Source organism: Podarcis melisellensis (assembly GCF_964234715.1).
Source record: "Podarcis melisellensis genome assembly, chromosome: 2".
NCBI lineage: Eukaryota > Metazoa > Chordata > Lepidosauria > Squamata > Lacertidae > Podarcis > Podarcis melisellensis.
The window spans coordinates 95,631,354-95,653,475 of NC_138529.1; the positions used below are offsets into that span (position 1 = coordinate 95,631,354).

General features: G+C 43.4%; 1 protein-coding gene across 1 annotated transcript in view; it reads left to right on the top strand.

Moving 5' to 3' along the window:
* Positions 1-22,122, top strand: part of FRMD4B (FERM domain containing 4B) — a 233,365-nt gene that overhangs the window by 54,870 nt on the left and 156,373 nt on the right. The window contains exon 2 of the mRNA XM_081901464.1: positions 14,844-14,965. The gene's annotated coding sequence lies outside the window, so the exon portion shown is untranslated. The remainder of the gene's footprint in view (positions 1-14,843; positions 14,966-22,122) is intronic.

The following is a 22,122-nucleotide window of genomic DNA, read 5'->3' on the forward strand; positions in this document are numbered from 1 at the left end:
TTACCAAGGTTAGCCGCCGTTTGCTAAAACTGGTTATATTTGATCGTATTGTGTCCAGTGCCACAGTATTTAAAGTAAAATAGCTCAAGACTTATCTGGATAAGTAGATTGTGAAATCCACAAATATGACGTCAGCAAATGAAATGCACATTTTATTTCCAAATATCTGTCTGGATGAAGGCAAATCAGCTAAAAAGGCACAGATGCAATTTGTGCATATTTACCTGCAGTATGGTTGGAACACAATGCAGCAAGGCATGAACACAAGTAGACATAAAGAAGATTGTGCTCCTGGTTTGCAATATTACATATTCAATTTTTAATATATGAACTTAAATTAATGCAGCTCACTCCCCATAAACTCCATGTAGCTTTGCTTTGCTTAGCATTTCATTTCCCCACAGAATCTCCCACACATGCATTGTGCGCATGAGCACGTGGGCACACATGTACGCTCCGGTATTTGTCGCAATATATGCAAAGGTTCCTACCCTGTTTTGGGAGGTGGGTGAATACTTTGGCCCTCTTCAAAGGACCTTCTCGATCGGTGACTGCTCCCAGACTCTGGAACTCCCTCCCTGGAGAAGCCAGACTGGCTCCTTCCTTGTCCTTCCATTATCAGGTGAAGACTTTCTTCTTCCAACAGGCTTTTGGGGGAACTAACTGCTTTTAATGAAAGGGCCAATGCTGTGCTGTTTTTATTGCAATAATTTGTATGTTTCCAACAGATTTTATGTATGTATATAGTTTCAATTCCATTAATGTTTAATTGGTTTTTTAATGATTGTATCCCCCTGCCATGTTTTCTTGTTTCTATCTGTAAGCTGGCTTGAGTCCCGTCATGCAAAAAGGCAGGCTTTAAACAATAAATAAAATAGTTCAGACACAATTCTAAACCATATTTTAGCATTACGGAAATGAACCTGTTAAAACCTAGGCCTCATGTGTTTCCCTTTAGCTCACTGGCAGTCCAGTCACCACCAGAGGCACAGAGTAACTAGGCTGGACAGCTTGGTGTCCTCTGAACATTACTGAACCACAGTTACTGTCAGTCCTGACCGTTGGCTTTTGCTGCCTGAGGGTGTTGAGAGCTGAAGCTTGTCAACATCTCAAGGGCCACAGGTTTCAAATCATTGGCGTACAACACACACCTCAGGGTACAACAACATCTGCAGGGCACCACAGTGGCCACCCCTAAACTTTGCCATTATCTGTCATTTAAGCTGAGTAGGAGGTTGAGGTCACCAGCAGCCTATAATTAAGCCTATTTTTCAGGGAGGTGGTAACCCTATGCCCAGGCCAAGCCAATGTGAACAAGTAGTGTCTCGTCATGACTGAATCTTTCTTTCTTTCTTTCTTTCTTTCTTTCTTTCTTTCTTTCTTTCTTTCTTTCTTTCTTTCTTTCTTTCTTTCTTTCTTTCTTTCTCTTTCTTTCTTTCTTTCTTTCTTTCTTTCTTTCTTTCTTTCTTTCTTTCTTTCTTTCTTTCTTTCTGCATCTACATAGAAAATTAGATGTTGGGGTCAAGGGTTCTAGCCTAGCTTTCTCTCTGACATGCCATTTTTCTATATGTAGAAGTGGTTGGCTGGCTGGCTGGCTTTCCCATGGGATAATATTCCATCTTCCGGGCTGCCATCTGCACCAGGCAGCGGAGACACAGGTTTATCACTACTGAAAGAAAAGGGCTTAAGAACCCTTGGTCTAAGTCAACCAGCCTTCTGTAGGGTTTATGGAATTGTGGAGCTAATGTCGACCCTCAGAACAGTGTTAAACTAAGAGCAGGCTAAGTACAGAATTTTGCAGCCACCGTTGATGAATACAAGGTCTCACACACTTTTAAAAAAGGGATTCATTCCAGATTGGAGGATCGCTGCAGGTTATGAGATGGATTGCTGGTTGTTTATTCATGTATTCATGTTTGGAGTTGGCTAATGGAATTGAATAGAGTACAAGAGTGTAAAAGCTCTTTTTGAGACCTTTATGGTGAGTTTATATGCCTCATTCTCTTTTATTCACCATGCTTCTCACATTGTACTACAACCCCCAATACATTGTGGCACTTCACTATGAGAAGTCTGCCATTTGCATTTGTGCAAGGGATCTGGAATGGCACTGTAAGCATCTTCTGCTGCTGGTGGTGGTTCTTTGGCTCCACGCTTTAAGAGGTTAACACACTGCATAAAAGCAAAAAGGGAAAGAAAATCAGATTAAAGAAAAGCAAGTTTCAGGGTTGTTCATATTATTCAATATAAAGGCGTGCAGTACGTTTTACTGTGATCTTCTTACTGTTCTTTCTTCAGGAGCTTCAAGACCCCTTCAGGTTGCCAACAGCATCATTTATCTATTGCACATGGTCTTGTTGGAAATCTGCCCAGTCCTGACATTTCTAAATGTACTCCCTCCCTCCTGCTTTTTTTTGGAATGCAACAGTTAATAAATAAAGCTAAGCATCGTTGGCAGGAAACCTATTGTGGCAATGACTGTGTCATTCCTGCTCAATCTCTCTTTGCTCTGTCCAGAAAAGATAAAATATTTCCAAATATTATCTTGTTATATGTTTAATCTTTTGGATTGCCTTCTCAGTCGCTGTGATTTTTAATTTGTTTTTAATGGAAACGTCTGATTATTATTGCCCATTTTCTCTGGGATTCTATTTCATATTGTAACTCAGTGCAGAAATCCAATGCTCATAGTTGGTCGTGGACCACATGGAGGTATCTGCCCATTACTGGATTCATAGCAAAACTCTCTTTTACAAGCAGTTTTTAAGACGTGAAACTCTTCACTTTAGAGTCAGACTTGATGGGACGGGTCAGGCGCATTTGCACTATCAATATATCTGCCCTGTTCACATATACAGTAGTTTGTGTGTGTAGAGGTAGCCTTTACATCAGGAGTGGTTCACCTATGGCTCTCCATATGCTGTTGGCTTCCAGACATAAGCATCCCTGACCATTGGTGATGCTGGCTGGGGATGATGGGAAATGTCGTTCCACAACACCCAACAGGAATGCGGGGAAAGTAAGCAAAAACCATCCTCTCCCCAATGTAACCACACTGTGCTCCATTCCTTTAAGGAATTTTCTCTCCTGATTGGTCCATGTCTGGGGGATAAGTATTTCCTAAAAGGCAGCCTAAGCCATTAACTATATAATTGTGACTGGAATTGGGCTGGGACAAAGTCGGTTTAAACCGTGGAGCACAGCAAAGGAAAAGTAGGGGAGGCAGTAGGTTTGATTTCCTTCTCTGTTCTGTTTTTCATTTAAACAAGGCAGACACATAAATCAACTGCCCCATCATATCTAGTTTGGCTCTGAGAACTGAGGATTTGACTCCTAGATTGGGAACAGCATTGTATAGTGTTGGGATAGAGAATTGGGTATGAATGTGGGAAACCCAGGTTTACGTCCTCACTTTGCTCACCTGTCTCTCGGAGTGGAAGTACACTGAGAGCAGAAAACAAGGGCCTGGGACTCCCAGGCTGCAGTATGGTGTTGGAATATTGACAATAATTTTTAGTGGAGAAGTGGGCAGGAGCAAGGCCACTTTAGCCAATAGTAATAGTAATAAAAATAAAAATACCCTGCCCATCTGGCTGGGTTGCCCCAGCCACCTGGGCGGCTTTGAACACATAAAAACACACATAAAAACATCAAACATTAATAGTAACAATCTGATCCAATATAAAAAGTCACAATACCTTTAAAATAAAGAACTTATATCATATCAAACGAACCAACATTCAGCAGTCCATCTCTATTTCAGATACAAACATTCCAAGCTGGGATTTCAAATGCACATTTGTTTGCATCAAGTCAGGAAAACACCCACTGGCAGCATTCATTGTTCCATACCAACATTTGGCATGACCATTCACTTCAGAGCTGGTGGCCGTTTTTCTGTGGCTTTTCTGCCATTCTAGCACCCAGTTGCTGAACTGAAACCACAGGCCCAAAAAATAATATTTGGTAAAATGTAAAGGACTCCTGGACAGTTAAGTCCAGTCAAACTTGACTATGAGGTTCCAGCACTCATCTTGCTTTTCAGGTTAAGGGAGCCGGCATTTGTCCGCGGACAGCTTTCCGGGTCATGTGGCCAGCATGACTAAACTGCTAATGGCACAATGGGACATCATGACAGAAGCACTGGCGTGCTTTCAAACTGCTAGGTTGGCAGGAGCTGGGACAGAGCAATGGGAGCTCACCCTGTCATGCAGATTCAAACCGCCAACCTTCCGATCGGCAAGCCCAAGAGGTTTAGAGACCACAGCGTCACCGCTCCTGTGTTTAGCAAAACCACTGCGTCCACATAAGCTGAGTTGATACCCATTTTATTAATTCCCCAAGTTGTTGTTTTTTAAAGCTCTCCATTTGGTTCACCAAAATGTGCGAGGAGTGGAGTTTTGGGAGAGGGTGGCAGATGCTGCTACGATGAAAAGCAAAGCAAAAGAAACACAGGCATGCGAACATATCCAATGCTCATTATGTGGAAATAAGTCTCATTGATTTTAGTGGTGCTTATCTCCCTGCAGTGAGGGAGTAGAATATGGTAGAAGGGTATCTGCCTTCCCTGTATTTACATGGGTGAGCTAGGATTTTAATCGGTTGAGGTTTGATCAAGTTGATTTCTAACTCTTCTTTTTCACATGTCTTTTTAGTTTTGGGGGAAGAGCAGCCACATTGGTGCTGGCTGCCTTAATTTTGGTGGCGGGGGTGTAATCCAGTCAGAGCTGTGAAAAAGCAAGAAGAAAGTGCAGTGCGTAGTTAAACTGTGGAACTCACGTCCACAGGAAGAAGTGTGGCTTGGATAGCTTTGAAAGAAGTGTGTGGTTTGGATGGCTACTAGCCGTGATGGCTATACTCTGGCTTCTCAGTTAATGTTCTGCTGCAACTGGGCATGGTGCTATATTATCCCCTAGTTTCTGCACTGATAGCTGTTTTAATCTTCCCTGTATAGATCTGTGAGCAGCTGATCAAGCCTTAGTTTTTATTATCATGCATTGATTGGCTGTTCCCATGTAGTATATCCAGTCCTGTGTAGTCCAGTTCTCAGAAGAAGAAAAGCATCCTTTTGACCTTGTTCTCTGCATCGCAGCCTGGATGGCCTGGTCTTTTTCACTCCACCCAGATCATCTCTCATATCTCATTCAGATTTATTTCACCTTCCATTAACCCTTCTGCTGCAGCTAAGCATTTAATCACCTGCATTTTAAGGACATTTGCTGTACAAGTTGTGTTCGGGTTAATTTATGTGAAAGTGTAGACTGGATGTGAGGTTACTCTCCCTTTTAAAAATCTCAATAAAATACTAATAAATATAATGACTGTATTAAAAATGCCAAATACACAATAGTAAAATACATTTCTGTTCACATAATGTTAGTTCACTACACAATATCTCAATTCATTAAAGACATTTTAAAGTTAGATGAATAATACTAAATAGATATTAAATACAGTAGATCCATTTCAGATATTAAATATCAGTCACAACCTGGTCACAGTACAGGAAGGAGAGGAACTACTTTGTTACATCATAAAACACACACAATCTATTCCTGTTCATGAGATTACTAGGACTTTTTCACATATTGGGTCACTAAGTCCCAGCTATTTATAACTTCAGTAAATCTTTCTATCTCCAAGCATAGCAGTTAACTTTATGATACTGAATTTATCCCAGAGTCTCCTTAATAAATCCGGCTTACTAGGTTTGCTAGTACCTTTCCAAAACTTTGCATATAAAATTCCAGCCGTGGTTATGACATACAGCACTTGAATTGGGTGAATAGGCACTATACATTCTTTTAATTGTATTTTTTTTAATGATGATAGGGTGGAATCTCATATCAAAGGATTTAGAAGACATCTGAAGGCAGCCCTGTTTAGGGAAGCTTTTAATGTTTAACAGACCACTGTATTTTAATATTTTGTTGGAAGCCACCCAGAGTGGCTGGGAAAACCCAGCCAGATGGGTGGGGTATAAATAAATTTATTATTATTATTATTATTATTATTATTATTATTATTATTATTATTATTATCATCATCATTATTTGTGGATGTCGGCAGGGGTGAACCAAAATGTGTCCCTCCATAAGGATGACGTGTCCCTTATCCTTACTAAGGAATGCACTAGCATTATGCGGTCACCTCTTTTTTCCAATTTTGTAAACTTTTCCAAGGAGTCCAATCACATGGGTGGGCCATCTGAATACAGTGGTACCTCGGGTTAAGAACTTAACTCGTTCCAGAGGTCTGTTCTTAACCTGAAACTGTTCTTAATCTGAGGTACCACTTTAGCTAATGGGGCCTCCCACTGCCGCCGTGTGATTTCTGTTCTCATCCTGAGGTAAAGTTCTTAACCCGAGGTACTATTTCTGGGTTAGCGGAGTCTGTAACCTGAAGCGTCTGTAACCTGAGGTACCACTGTATGGGTAGCTTTATCATTAGTAACTATTGGGAAGGAAGGTACTTTATTCAATTTTAAGAACATCCAAAACTCCCCTGGTACATTTTACGAACATAAAAAGAGCCTGCTGGAATCAGGCCAATGGCCCATCTAGCCCAGAATCCTGTTCTCAGAATGACCAACCAGATGCCTTGTGGGAAATCTGCAAGCAGGATTCAAGCCCTCTCCCCTCCTTTGGTTTTCCAGCAACTGGTACCCATAAACCTTGCTGCCTTCAACTGTGAAGGCAGAGCATAGCCATCACTGCTAATGCCTTTAAAACACGTGCAAACTGGGCCTATATCTGTGCTTAATTTATGAGACTGCATCATCCAGCACTGAGTGTATGAAGGAGCCACTAAGAGATAAAACACCTCTGGCACAGCCTTCACATCGTCAGGCCTCGCCTCACACACAGAACGTTTTGATGCAGGCAGGTAACAATGCAGTCTCCACTGAGAGAGGTGACACAGAGAGATGCTAATATCTGGGTGCCACACCCACAGAGATGTTTCTGGCCCCCTCACTGTACAGTGGTACCTTGGATTACAGACGCTGCAGGTTACAGACGCTTCAGGTTACAGACTCCGCTAACCCAGAAATAGTACCTTGGGTTAAGAACTTTACTTCAGGATGAGAACAGAAATTGTGCAGTGGCGGCAGCGGGAGGCCCCATTAGCTAAAGTGGTACCTCAGGTTAAGAACAGTTTCAGGTTAAGAACAGACCTTCAGAACGAATTAAGTTCTTAACCTGAGGTACCACTGTATAGCTTTTGCTGTATGCTGAAGACGCACCTCTGGACCCTGAGGTAAATATATTTTAGAGCCCACCTTACCCTTCTGATTGTATATTGCTTTAATTTATCTTACAATATATATTTTTCCAACCCACCCTGACACCTTATGGTGAAGCGTGGGAAAGAAATGTAATCAACAAACAAATAAACAATAGAAGTGCAAGCAGCACTTATGCGCCGTCATAGAGGAGTTTAGGATTTTCCTCCAAGACCGTAATGCATCCCAACTGAACCTCACCTACCAAAGCCAAAGAGGTTTTGACAGTGTGTTCACAGACCTAAGTCTCGCGGACTTCAGTACAGGACACAGTGTTCACACCAGTAAATTTGAGCTAGATTCATAGAATCGCAGAAGGGGTCGTGCATGAGGGTCATCAAGTCCAACCCCTGCAGTGCAGGAATCATTCTGTCCAACGTAGGACTCGAACCCGTGACCTTGAGATTAAGGGTCTCAGGCTGTACCAACTGAACTCTCTTGCTAAATAGTTGTGCCAGGGGGAGCCAGCAAAATTAATCCTGCTGGTGCAACAGGGATTCCTCCTCTCCTCTCCCCGTTGCCCCTCTAAATCGTTTTGGGGGGAGAGGGTTGGGAGAACCCCCCATAGCAATGGAAGGAGAAGGAACATTGTTCTAGCAGGCAAGCAGAAATACTTGCAATGGCAGAGCCATTTGCTCAGCACTTCTTTGAATTCCATCCTGTGCTTTGGATTGCAGACTCCGGGGCCTGCCTGTTGCATTCTTTTTCAGCAGCGGCTTGGTTTCCTGAACATAAACTGCAGTCTATACCAGAGGTCAGCAAACTTTTTCAGCAGGGGGCTGGTCCACTGTCACTTGTGGGGGGGGGATATGTTTTTTTTGGGGGGGGATGAACGAATTCCTACGCCCCACAAATAACCCAGAGATGCATTTTAAATAAAAGGGCACATTCTACTCATGTAAAAGCATGCTGATTCCTGGACTGTCCGCGGGCCGGATTTAGAAGGCGATTGGACCAGATCTGGCCCCCAGGCCTTAGTTTGCCTACCCATGGTCTATACATATCCCCTGTAGTGACTGAATGCATAGCTTGCTGCAGCTTCTTTGGTTCCTCCCACTCCTGCAGATCTTGTTTGTGGAAGGAAGCAGGTAGAATTGCAGGAAAGCACATTAAAACCTCTTTTGTGTGCGGTGTGGTCCATTCATTTTTCTTAATCTGTGCAGGAGGGGAAAGAGAAGTTTTTGGACATGCCAACCGCAAGGCAGAAAGCCTGCCTGTTTTCTTATCTCCCTGCCACTGTTGCTCCCTTGGCACTGCAGTCACCACCTGCTCACACACAGGCTGCTGTTACCTGCCTCCCTGGCTTTGCCACGGCTACATGCTCTCCACTGCCACATCCTTGCCACCGCCCCCCTACCCCAGGAGGCTTCCTTTAAAAGATATTTTACATACTACTTCAATCCTCTAGCTTTCTCTAAGCACCTCAATACCCTCGCCTCTCTCTTCTCAGCCGCCTCATATTTTGGCTGCAATCCCCATCAGCACTCGCCAATTGCATTTGCTATTAGAAGGAATGATTGCCGCTGGTCAGGGCCTGGGGTGGGATGGCTAGCTGTTAAACAGAATTGACTGGAATAAAAGTACCAGCGTAATGCCATTTTCTCATCTCCTCTGCCACACGTCCCTTGATTACCTACTGCTGTAAATTATTACTTCTGCGAGAAGCTATTAAAACCTGGCAAAGTCTCGCTCGGCAAAGATTTGGGATGGCAGTCAGAGTGGATTATCGCCCTGTTTCTCAATATATGTCCCATGTGATTTAAAGGGGAGCTGAACTGCTTGGATTAACGCCGCGTGAAACCTATTGTTCTTAATTCAAGATAAGGCATGACTTAATTCTGCAGTTTCCCTTTTTATCACTTTTGCTTGGTGGGAGCCAGAAAATAAAAGCAGGGCTTATTGATGAGCTTTTGGTGCTTTTCCCCGGTGTTGTTGATGATCATAGAATCATAGATCAGAGTTGAAAGGGACCCTGAGGATCATCTAGTCCAACCCCCTGCAATGTAGGAATATGTAGCTGCCCCTTCTGGGGATTAAACTTGCAACCTTGGTGTTAACAGCACCACACTCTAGCCAACTGAGCTATCGTGCTTCTTTCCTATCATAAAACCACACACAAATTTCATTAGGGAATGCCAGCATGGCCATGTGATGAATTGTATTGCCTTTGAACTCCGGGCAGTGCTTTTAGGATTGGGGCACAATGCAATGCATAAGACAGACAATTGTAATACAGGTTGGAATACATTCTTCATATTAACTCTAAAACTAGGTGTAAATTGACCCATATTGCAGTTGCTTAACTGTTGTCTACTTAGGAAGCTATTAGAAGAGATTATTTGCACAATATATTAGCATCATTCTATGGAACACTGCTATGGATTGGTTTGGCTGTACAGTGGTACCTCGGGTTACAGACACTTCAGGTTACAGACTCCGCTAACCCAGAAATAGTACCTCAGGTTAAGAACTTTGCTTCAGGATGAGAACACAAATCGTGCAGCGGCAGTGCGGTGGCAGCAGGAGGCCCCATTAGCTAAAGTGGTACCTCAGGTTAAGAACAGTTTCAGGTTAAGAACGGACCTCCAGAACAAATTAAGTTCTTAACCCGAGGTACCACTGTATTGCCAAACCATGTTTTTTGCTAAACATCATTTAGGCAACAAACCATTGTTTGTGTTCCAAACATATAGACAAACCATGGATTGTGTGGTCTCCCCTTTCTTTCCTCAAGAATTCCAGGATGCCACCCAAACAGCATGAAAAAAATGTCCCAGTCCATGGCTGGTTGGTTCAGCTGGAATTACAAACTAGTTATGGTTTGCAAACTGGTGCCAAACTACTTTCTGATCCTGGTTTGACAGCTACCCAGAGATTGTTTGTCAGATGTTGCTGGTTTAGCCATTGAAACAAACCATGGTTTGGCATTGCATCAGACCCATCTCAGTGACTTAGTGACAGATTTGGCTAAACGTGGAAATCTGCATCAATTGGCAAGCATTTAGCTATGACTGCTCTGCTTTGTTTGTTTGCTTGTTTCATTTGTATCCCACCTTTCTTATGTAACGGAACTCAAGTTATCTTATATGGGGTACCCATCCAGCCACTGACCAAAGCCACACATGCTTAACTTCAGCAAGATACAGTAGAAACATCACTTTAGTCTGAGAGTATGTCCTTTTTGTGATGTTTGGTCTGTGGTGGTTGATACTCCCATAGAAGTAATCATCACTTGATATTCTGTTATCACGGAGTGAGTCTCTGTATGACAACTGCATTTATGGATAAGGCTAAGATGGCTAATCCAGTGAGTTCACTGCTAACACTGGAGTGGGGGACTTGCAGAGCTACCCATGTTTGTACAGTGGTACCTCGGGTTAAGTACTTAATTCATTCCGGAAGTCCGTTCTTAACCTGAAACTGTTCTTAACCTGAAGCACCACTTTAGCTAATGGGGCCTCCTGCTGCTCCCACACCACCGGAGCATGATTTCTGTTCTCATCCTGAAGCAAAGTTCTTAACCTGAAGCACTGTTTCTGGGTTAGCGGAGTCTGTAACCTGAAGTGTATGTAACCCGAGGTACCACTGTACTTCATTGTTGTTTTCACACGTGCCCTTTGCAATTGCAGGAAATTGTCAGATGTGCTTGCTAAATATTATTTCATGCTCTGGTCCAGGGTCATTTAGGCTGCAGTGCTATACACGCTTACCAGGAAGTCAGACGCATTGAGCAAGCATGCCTAGGATGGCACTGATTATAATCTAACATTCAGTGTCATTTATTGTAAAGCAGGACGCGGGTGGCGCTGTGGGTAAAACCTCAGTTCCTAGGACTTGCCGATCGTATGGTCGGCGGTTCGAATCCCCGCAGCAGGGTGAGCTCCCGTCTTTCAGTCCCAGCTCCTGCCCACCTAGCAGTTCGAAAGCACCCCTAAGTGCAAGTAGATAAATAGGCACCGCTTTATAGCGGGAAGGTAAACGGCGTTTCCGTGTGCTGTGCTGGTGCTGGCTCGCCAGAGCAGCTTCGTCACGCTGGCCACGTGACCCGGAAGTGTCTCCGGACAGCGCTGGCCCCCGGCCTCTTAAGTGAGATGGGCGCACAACCCTAGAGTCGGACACGACTGGCCCGTACGGGCAAGGGTACCTTTACCTTTATTGTAAAGCAATTGTGTTAATGCTCACAGCTGAGAAAGAAAAGCTGAATGTGTGCTTGTAATGTATGTCCCAATTAAGGACCCGGAAACGGAAAGAAAAGAAAACTTGTTTTGTCAAGAGATGTTATAAATTTTCAGTTGACATTGAATGCATCCTTTTTTATTTACAAACTCCTGGGGTTTCAAAAGTATAGTTGCAAAGGGCGAACCTGCGCATAACTTTTCCCCACTTTCTTGCATTTTTTTAAAAATGCAAAAAAACATGCTTGAACTGGTAAAACTGTAGTTTTGCATAGTCTGCCCCCTGGTGCACAGATGAAGGTATTAAAAATGATGGAAAATACTAGAGGATTGTGTGTGTGTGTGTGTGTGTGTGTGTGTGTGTATCTTTAAGACTTAGACAAGCTTCCCCTCTGCATGATACCCATTTCATATATTTTCAGCAAGGAACTGATGCAAAACATGCCACCTCTTGTTCTCTGCCATCCTTTCTCCTTGATTAGGGCTCCACTTCGTTATAGCTTCTCCCTAATTACTATGAACAGAAGTCCCAAACTGTTTACCAGCAATTGTTTGCCCATCTGCCTTCTTCATCAAAGACCATTCCTTCTTTTTCATTTTCTTCCACACACACCCCGCCCCCCTCTTCTGGTGTGTGGACTCTTTTCCCCTCTCCTTTTTTCTGTCATTCTGTATATACCTGCATGCTTTGGTAGAAATAATCCTGAGATTCCTCGTTGCAGGCAATTTGGACATATGCGCTTCAGGCCACTTCTGCTCTTCTATTACTATGGACCATTTAGGCAGAGAAAATGACCACCACACAACAGACATGTATCAAATAGTCTACCCCATTTCTTACTCAGCTACAAATATGCCATTAACTCTAGAGAGTGGAGGTTTATAGCCCTGTTCCAGGGCGGCATTAACTTAACCTGAAGGAGCATCGTTCTCCCAGACATTGAGGTCCAGCGCCGAGGGCCTTCTGGCGGTTCCCTCACTGCGAGAAGCCAAGTTACAGGGACCCAGGCAGAGGGCCTTCTGGGTAGTGGCACCCGTCCTGTAGAATGCCCTCCCACCAGATGTCAAAGAGAAAAACAACTACATGACTTTTAGAAGACATCTGAAGGCAGCCCAGTTTAGGGAAGCTTTTAATGTTTAATAGACTATTGTATTTTAATATTCTGTTGGAAGCCGCCCAGAGTGGCTGGGGAAACCCAGCCAGATGGGTGGGGTATAAAGAAGAGCCAGTGTGTTGTAGTGGTTAAGAGCGGTAGTCTTGTAATCTGGGGAACCGGGTTCGCGTCTCCGCTCCTCCACATGCAGCTGCTGGGTGACCTTGGGCCAGTCACACTTCTGTGAAGTCTCTCAGCCCCACTCACCTCACAGAGTGTTTGTTGTGGGGAGGAAGGGAAAGGAGAATGTTAGCCGCTTTGAGACTCCTTAAAGGGAGTGAAAGGCGGGATATCAAATCCAAACTCCTCCTCCTCCTCTTCTTCTTCTTCTTCTTCTTCTTCTTCTTCTTCTTCTTCTTCATCATCATCTTGGCATATTTGGTTTATGCATGTTTTTACAATTTATATGCATTTTAGCCCCCATAAGGACCCTTTCCTCCTGCCTTCCCTGTAGATTGAATTTTACTTCATTTGAAGAAGTTATTTCTACAGTCCCGTTATACACGCAATGAAACAACCTCACTTTCTAGATTCCTTCCTACTTTTAGATCTGTACTGAACGGTGTCAGCAGAGACCTTGCTGCAGGGTTTATCATGAAGGGGTTGTGTTTCCAGTAGGCTAGGGTGGCAATGCTAATTTGTATTTGGCTTCCATTTAAAGGGTCATTGGTTCTTCTGGGCTTCTGCAACAGATTTCATATACGGTGACAGTTGTAGCTAAATTCCCACCATCGTGAGCTGGCGAAGTAGTTTGCAGGTTGAAATTTGGCTGGGGAGGCCAAATATGCCACTATATCCCATACTGGGTTCCCCAAACTTCAGGGGCAATGTGGGAAGGCAGTGATGGGAAGGGGGAGACTGGTGAAATCCGGATGCCCAGAATTGCGCAAAAGTCAGCGCTTTCCACCAGCTGCAAAGCCACCATTGAATACAGCCCAGAATATGCTCTTTCAAGCTACCTATGAGCATTATGTGACAGTGTAGCCAGCTGGCCACATCAACATCGCAAGAACACAAACAGAAACATTTGGTGAGGTTCCCCATTAATTCCTTTGAATGCCACTTGTTCATGAGCAACACAGAGCTCAAAATGCTTAGGGGCAATATCCCCACAACTTGCAAGAATGTACCGTATTTTTCCCTCTATAACACACAGATTTTTTCTCCTAAAAAGTAAGGGGAAATATCTGTGCGTGTTATTGAGCGAATGTGTGGTCCCTGGAGCCGACTGTCCTGAGTGCAGGGGCAAAAATCAGGCAAAAATCATATCGCGCCGAGCGATGCCTGAAAAGAGGAAGCTGCTGCTTTCGTGCATTCTGCCTCAGGGTCTTACTGACCACCCTGTTCTGTTTCGGTTGTTCAAAGAGCAGGGAAATCCCCTCCCCTCCCCTCCTGGCAAGCAGAGGGGAAAGGAAAGGACCGCGTCCTTCCTTCTAATTCCTCTCCATGTTCCGGTGCTGCTGCTGCTGCATCCAGAGAAGCATTCCAGGCAGCCAGAAAACATGCAGGTGGGGGGGGGGGAGAGAGAGAGAGAGAGCTGGCTTGGGTGGGTAGGTGGGACTTTTGCCTTCCTTTCCTCCCTCCCGGTAAACCCCTCTCCTGCATTCTTAGCCAGCTGCTTCTCCGCACACCCCTCTCGTGCTCCTTGTCCCTTCTATGTTTTTCCTTCCCTCCCCACTTAAAACGTGGTTACAAAGCATGGATCCACATGGATCCTCAGGATCCCCAAATTCACCATCAGATCACATAGCATGTCCATGGCTACAGCCTGCACCAAAAAAAATCATGCACCCACTGTTGCCTGGGGCTGCAATGGTACAAAAACGTGGTGCAAAGCACGGATCCACATGGATCCTCAGGATCTTTGCATTGGGCTACCCCAAACTCACCGTCAAATCACATGTCTGTGGCCACAGCATGAAGCACAAAAATGATACATCCACTGTTTCATTCAGAATTTTTTTTCTTGTTGTCCTCTAAAAACTATGTGTGTGTTATGGTCAGGTGCGTGTTATCGAGCGAAAAATACGGTAAGTGTTTTCTGCTGCTTCTGTCATCATTGGCTGCAGTCCTCAGCCTTCATCAACCTGGTCCTCTCCAGATGTTTTGAATGCATAGTAGCTGGGGATGATGGGAGTTGTAGTTCAAAGCATTTCGACAGCACCAGGTCGACAAAGGGTGTTCTGCTGAACTGAATTTACATGCTCTTAACATTTTTTCTTCTCCTTACAGGAAGATGGATACAGCAAAAGATGGGCGGAAGGAGTGAGAAGGGTGAAGAAGTTTTCATGTAATAATGGAAGGCTGAAAACCATGAGGGTCAAGTAGAGAGGAGGCTGTTCTCTGAGATAAAGGTAGGAATCAGCATAAAAGTTTCCCCTACTCAGTCAGCTGGCTATGGTACATTATCACCCCTGGAATATACAGATGTCGAGCAAAGCTTTCATAACCCATTGGAACTTCACACTAAAATTATTGCTTGACTGAGCTGGTGTTGAGTAAAGAATAAGGGACACTGATTTATCTGCACGGTTCACCTTTCTCTTCCACATCTTGCAACCTCTCTGGCCCCATCCATTCTGCACATTATGCATAGGTCAGTGAGTTCTCTTTTGGTCTTTCACCTGCACACACTGTGCAGTGACTAGCAGAGGGGGAGCGCACCGCCCCTGGACCATGATCCCAAAGGGGTGCCGTCGCAGCTGGGGCCCCCCATGCTGGGCGCCATGCCCCTGCAGGCAGCGCATCATGCCCCCAGGACGCATGCCACGCCCTGCGGGCGGCTGCCACACCCCCTGGGACACACGCCACCCCCGCCCCTGCTCTCCGCCCCCAGTGCCAGAGCATGAAGCTCCACCACTGTGTGCAGTGCAGACCTCAGTTTGAAGCAGAAGACCAGTGCAGGAGATAAAGAGGCATCTGGTTGTTGTTTTTCTCCCAGTGAGGGCAAAGAACCTGGAGTACAGGTAAATAATTGCAAGGGAAGAGGATCCTTGGTGCTAGCTTTTCATTTCATTTTTTTTAATTTAAATTTTATTAACATATAAAACACATACATATACATTTACACAATACACATACACAATACACTACCTTATTTTCATAACATAAACATACCTACGTTGCTCTATATAATACCTGCCTATACTATACATATCAACATACCTACACACCTACGCCACACGGACACCCAACAAGTGACTTGACTTCCAGCTTTTCATTTCAAATTGCATCCTTAAGTGGCTCCATTTCATTTTGTTTTCCAAAATCCAAAAAGGAAAAAGAATTACACAGCTAACGTACACATTCTGCTTTTCACCCTTGGAGACTCTGCAAAAATGTCAATTCTGCCCCACTCACCACAGATCTGGGTTCTTCTATTTTAATTGTGTGGCATGACCACCAGAGGGAGTATGAGGAACAGAATAGCTCCTCTGGTGCTCTGTGGAGTGTCAAAAGTGACACTGCTCTCCTTCCTTGGGTTGCCAGATGTTTAAGCCGTTGGACCTGGTTCTAGAACCTCACAGCTCCAGAGAATGTCTTGTGCTGCTGTGCTTGTCACCTGCACAGAATGGAATGGGTCTTCAGTGGAATGGATTTCAAAAGGAGAGGTTTAGCAGCATCTTTGAGGCCATCCAACCTTGAAACCTGTCCTTCCTAACTCTTACATGGATGTTCATTCCGAAATGATTGAAAAGGAGAGTGACCGCTGTCTGTATCCATTTTAGAGAACTTCCAGGCAATTTCATTCCTAGTTTTTTTTTAACCTTAAAATAGTATCAAGATCGTTTTTAAATGTTTGTTACATACACCAGTCTTTAGGTCGGCTCACACTGAGAGCTGATTCAGACTTTAATTTCATTTTTGGTAGGAGTAACTGCATTAAGACATCCTTTTCGTTATGCGTTCATGATGATTTGTGCTTGATGGTGGTGGCATCAGGGCGGTTGAATACAATCTCGCTTTCAATACTGTTTGTGCCTGCAAAGGTTTCGGGGAAAGACGCCCTGCTTTGTTTCCAATCACGGCATGTCTTGTAACTTCCTGATGAAATCCTGCGACTTTTTATACCACAAGTGTTCTGGTTTATTTTAATTGCTCCACTTTTGTTGCACTCCAGACAGCAATAATGCAATAGCATTGGGGGATCATTGCGGAACACTAATATAGTGGAACAATGTGTCCTGTATGAATGCTCCATTATGGTGTCTGTGATATGTTGCAATGTATACTCACAGTCAGGAGGGGCCCTTAGTCATAAGAAGAGTCCTGCTGGATTAGACTGAAGGCCCATCTTGGCTTCATCCTCGTCTCACAGTGGCCAGCCAGAAGCCTATGGTGTGTCTGCAAGCAGGACCTGAATTCAGCAGTACTGTCCCCACTTGTGATTCCCAGCAAGTGCTATTCACTGGAGGGAGGTTCAGTGGACACTTGGGTTGCGAATGTGATCCATGCGGGATGCATGTTTGCAACCCGCTGCGCTCGCAACCCACAGCAGCACATCTGCGCATGCGTGGGTTGCGATTCAGCACTTCTGCGCATGAGCAAAGTGTGATTTAGCGCTTCTGTGCATGGGCAGCCGCCGAAACCCGGAAGTAACCCTTTCTGGTACTTCCGGGTTTCAGCAGGTCCATAACCCAAAAAAAAACACAACCTGAAGCGTCTGTAAGCCGAGGTATGACGGTATATAGTCATCATAGCTAGCAGCCATTGATAGTGTTCCCTTTTGTGGACCAGATGAGCTTGTGGTCTGATCCAGCACAGCTCTTCTCATGTACAGCCGTACCTTGGTTTTCGAACAGCCTAGTTCTCGAATATTTTGGCTCCCAAATGATTGAAACCCAGAAGTGACTGTTCTGATTTGGAACGTTCTTTTGGAAGCTAAACATCTGATAGGGCTTCTGTGGCTTCCGGTTGGCTGCAGGAGCTTCCTGCAGCCCATCGGAAGTTGTGCCTTGGTTGTCGAATGCTTTGGAAGTTGAGCAGACTTCCGTAACAGATTCCGTTCAACTTCCAGGGTACGACTGTACTCAGAAGTAGACTTCACTCAGTTTGATGGAGCTACTATAAAATAAGCATACAGTGGTACCTTGGGTTACATACGCTTCAGGTTACATACGCTTCAGGTTACCGACTCCGCTAACCCAGAAATAGTGCTTCAGGTTAAGAACTTTGCTTCAGGATGAGAACAGAAATTGTGCTCTGTCGGCGCGGCGGCAGCAGGAGGCCCCATTAGCTAAAGTGGTGCTTCAGGTTAAGAACAGTTTCAGGTTAAGAACAGACCTCCGGAAAGAATTAAGTACTTAACCCAAGGTACCACTGTATGGAGGATCAAAAAATAAAACAGACCAATTCAGCTACTGCTCTGGAAAGCCAACGGAAGCTACGGAGGCCAAATGGCCGAAATATTGGGAAATTTTAGAACAAGAGGGAGATAAATTAAAATTGCAGAGCTTTGAAAAATTAAGAAAAAAGTGTGAGATTGGCTTCATTATTATCAAATAATGGAGGCATAAAATTTGGATAAGAAAATTGGCTTCCAGGTGGAAAATTCAAAACTGGAAACAGAACTGTTAGATCCCAAAACTAAGATTCTGTCAATAATGTATAACTTGCTGTTGAAATGGAACACTCAGGATGAAACGGTGAAATGTGCTATGATTAAATGGGCACAAGATGTGGGACACAACATTATGCTGGCTGACTGGGAACAGTTATGGACCACAGGTATGAAGTTCACGGCATGTAATGCCTTAAGAGAGAATATTATGAAAATGATATACAGGTGGTACATGACACCAGTCAAGCTCACAAAAATATATCACTTGCCTGATAATAAATGTTGGAAATGTAAAGAGACTGAAGGTACATTCTTTCACCTTTGGTGGACGTGCCCAAGGATTAAGGCTTTCTGGGAGATGATCTATAATGAAATGAAAAAGATATTTAAATATACCTTTCTGAAGAAACCAGAGGCCTTTCTCCTGGGCATGGTCGGCCAATTGGTGTTAAAGAAGGATAGAACTTTTTCTATGTATGCTACAACAGCAGCAAGAATACTTATCGCAAAGTATTGGAAGATACAAGATCTACCCACCCGGGAAGAATGGCAGATGAAGGTGATGGAGTACATGGAACTGGCGGAAATGACTGGCAGAATCCGAGACCAGGGAGAAGAGTCGGTAGAAGAAGATTGGAAGAAATTTAAAGACTATTTATTGAAACATTGCAAAATTCAGGAATGTTAGAAGGATGCTGGAATGAAGTTATGCGGTTTTAGCAGTAATGTTATAGAATTAAGTAAAATCGGATTATGAATAGGTGAGAATGTAAGGTTACAACGTATTAAGATGAATTATTAGGATAAAAGCAAAGATGGAAAGGATTTGCTGAAATAACTAATTGAACTAGAATACAAAAAAGGGAGGTGTGAGGAGGTCAGGGAAACAAGTAAATGAAAGACAAGACATGGAAAGATTGACGTGTTTTTAATTGTTTTTATTTTTCTGTATTTTGTATTTTCTGTTTTCTTTTTTTCTCATTTTTGTAACTTTTTTGAAACTTTAATAAATATATTTTTTTAAAAAAAGGAAAGCCAATGGAAGCTGTTCCTTTCTTAAGCTAGTGTGTGATGTACACACACACACGCACACACACACACGGCTAAAGCTTACCATTTTGTTCTCAGACAGCTCAGGGAAAACCTTCCCCCACTCTGAAAACCGTAGAACCAGGAAAAAATGAAGGGGATGGTGAATCCATTTATATTTATATTTATAAAACGAGATACAACCAGTCAGTAGAAAAAGCATAAAGCTGAGGAAAATAAGGAGGAAACAAAACAAGGAGAATTAAAGATTTGTGATGGGGTGGAAGAATGGGATGGTGGGGGGGGTGAGGTGTTAGGATTGCCTGCTTGTGGTTTAAAAGAACACCCTCCCCCTCCAAAAAAAAACCAAACCACTGGAACAATTATATATTGAAATACCAACTACTTGGCAATGAAACAGCTGGTATTAACGCACTCCATCCTGACAAATAAACTGCTGGAAAATTTGCTTCTGCAGTCTTCTCTGGACGTGCAGCACCATCAAGCACTATTCATTAGAGTTGGCATTATGCACATTATATCCCATATGGCAGAGAATAACTAAGCTGTTACCCACTTGCCACTAGGCAGCGTCCCAAATGTCTTGTATGCTAGTGACAGATGCCCTGCCTCTAATGGCAAAAACCATCCATTCTCATCATCTCAGTGGTGAGCTAAAAGGAACATAACTGCAAATCTTTGCAGCAAGTGCCACCAGGAGATACCTGGCTAGGTAACAGATGGCGTGCTCCTGCAGTGTGATGTAGTGGAAGGTGGATGCATAATTCCACAATGGAGACATATCAGTTGCATTCCAAACGACAGAGCCTTACTATGGGAAATTGGGTTGTTCTTCATTTTACGCTCAGTCTGCTTTGTTTTGCTCTTGCTTGTCCAGTTCAGGGCACAGGGTAACAAAAATAAAATAAAATAAAGCCGTGTATCATATTGTGGAACGCGGTCTGCCTTGGGAAGCCCATTCCTGACACCCTGAAGGCTATCAGAGACTTGCTCTCTGTTGTACCAATTATGGATAAAAAGTTATAATATGAAAATATTCAGCCATCTATTTAAGAGGTATTTTGACCATTTGGGGGTGGGAATACAGTAAGAATGGATGCATCGTCATTAATAAGACTCCAAAGGGTTTGTCAACCCTAGCAACATGTGTAAGAGAGCAGTTTCAGGTGTCCCCTTGTCACTTACTGTCAGTCCAGACAACTGTCATCACTTTTTAGTGTAGAAGGACAGAGATTCAGGGGAGAAAGGAGCCAGTCCTCTCTATAGAGAGGATGAACCATTTGCCCCTGTAAAATGGGGCACTCTGGATTGACCTGTTGGGTAATGTACTTTCTGACCAGCACTCCATGTGCTTCTCCAAAGTGCAACATGTGGATATTAATATTTCCTTCCCTCTCATAGGGGGAGCCTGCATCCTTTTCAATGAGTCATGTGAAGTTCTGGATTCTCTTTAGTTTCTCCCCTCCTTCTTTCTTAAATACAATTCTTATTGGTTTTTGCACATATTTTCCAAACATAACATCCCATTCTGTACAACAACAACAACAACAAACCTTCGCCTATCACAGCCTGAGACTTCCGTCAGCCACGACTAATGGTTTTCTAACTTTCTTTCTGATTTTGCATTTTATTTTAATAGTTATTGCTATAAAATCCATATCCTAAATAAACTCCTTCTTAGTCCTCTTTCGCAGTAATTCATATGGTTCTCCTTACAAAACTTCTTGCAACCATACAAGCGATGTCAATTGATTACAATTGTCTTTCAAATATATCATAAATTTCTTCCAGTCTTTCAGGAAAGTCTGGTCTTGCTTGTTCCAAATTTTCCCAATTAATTTCGCCAACTCAGCATAGTCCATCAGTTTCATCTGCCACTCTTCTTTTGCTGGTAGATGCTCTTTAGTTTCTACAGTATCTGGGCTTGGCCCGGTATACCTGAAGGAGCGTCTCCACCCCTATTGCTCAGTCCAGACACTGAGGTCCAACTCCAAGGGCCTTCTGGCAGTTCCCTCCCTGCGAGAAGCGAAGTTACAGGGAACCAGGCAGAGGGCCTTCTTGGTAGTGGCTCCTGCCCTGTGGAACGCCCTCCCTTCAGATGTGAAGGAAATAAACAACTATCTGACTTTTAGAAGACATCTGAAGGCAGCCCTGTTTAGGGAAGCTTTTAATGTTTGATGTTTTATTGTGCTTTTAATATTCTGTTGGGAGCCACCCAGAGTGGCTGGGGAAACCCAGCAAGATGGATGGGGTATTAATAATAATAATAATAATAATAATAATAATAATAATAATAATAATGTATTATTAATTATTATTTATTGATAAATAATAATAATAAATTATTATTATTATTACTACTATTATTACTATTATTATTATTATTAGCTTCCCTAGAGCCATGGGAGTCATTCATTTGGTTCACTTGTGTGAATAGCAAGGAACTTTGAAGTGCCAGGCTGCCTTCCTATGGCTGCCTAAATGGCCCTGTATGAGCATTTGTGCTTCGCTGCCAGACATCCTCTTCCTTTTCCAAATGGCTTCCTCTGACAGGCCCTGCTCACCTTATGTTCTCTCTAAGGAGAACAGTTGTTCCTTAACAATCTGTTGGCAAAAGAAGGGTCAGACCTGCGTAACAAACAGGCCACGTAAGTTGCTCATTGTAATAGATATATACATGAAAATCTCAGTAAATACATTTTTTTTAAGTATGGAAGAGTCTAGGCTGCACTCTTGATCAATAAACAGAGATTCCAAAAATGAGTCTAAACATTTAGACTTCACAGTCTCTTATTAAATCCCTGTTCGCCCTTATTCTTTCCCTCACCTGCTCCTTCTCTGCCCACTACATCGTTTGCCTGCTCTTTCTTGATGAAACGTTTGGCGCTTTTGCTCTGTGGT